The following is an 806-nucleotide window of genomic DNA, read 5'->3' on the forward strand; positions in this document are numbered from 1 at the left end:
TCCTCATCTCTAAAACAAGCTGAATGATGTGGTCAGCTCCCGGGCAGTTGTAGGCTTAGTATACTAAGCACATCTCACCTCTCTGGGTTGCTTGAGCTGCTCTCCATCTGAAACTCACTGTCCTTCCCTTTTCCGGACAGTAGACCAATCCAGGCTGAGCCCCAGGGAGCTTTCTGAGACCTCGCCCCCAGCACGGTCAAGCAGCCAGGGCGATGCTTGGCACCCGTCTTCTCTATAACCAGTGGGCGTCTGTCTGACGGTGGTCTGAGGGCAGAGCACTTGCCTCCCAGTCCTTATGCCCTGTGTAGGGCCTCGAGCCTCCTGTCCTGCAGTAACCTGGCCTCCAGGAACTCTACCTGGAATAGAAATGAATGGTGCTCTGGTCTCTTAAATCATAGCATTTCTCCCAGGGTCAGTCTCAATCCCCAAAAATGGGAATTGCAGGAGAAAGCAGTGTTCCGCGCAGTGCAGGGTGAGCAATTCACGCATTCCCGCTCAGTCAATCCCACCATACACTGCCCTGCGTTATCCCCATTTGACACAGAAGGGGAAAGACCGAAGAGTTAAGTAACTTGACCAAGGTCAACAGCAAGCTAGTGAGCTCAGCCAGGGTTTGAACCGGGTTCTCTACACTGAGTTGTGCTTGCTGCCCGCTGTTAGCAGCTCGCGAAGATCCAAGGTTTCAGGATCATTTGTCCCTCCCGTCCCTGAACCTAGGGCTCCCCACGTGTATGATCTCGCGGGACCCTTACAGCTCTGACACCCCCTCCCCGTTCTGGCTCCACCCCCCCCCCCCCCCCCCCCCC

The sequence above is a fragment of the Ursus maritimus genome, unplaced genomic scaffold (genome assembly GCF_017311325.1).
Source record: "Ursus maritimus isolate PB19 unplaced genomic scaffold, ASM1731132v1 scaffold_27, whole genome shotgun sequence".
Classification (NCBI taxonomy): Eukaryota; Metazoa; Chordata; class Mammalia; order Carnivora; family Ursidae; genus Ursus; species Ursus maritimus.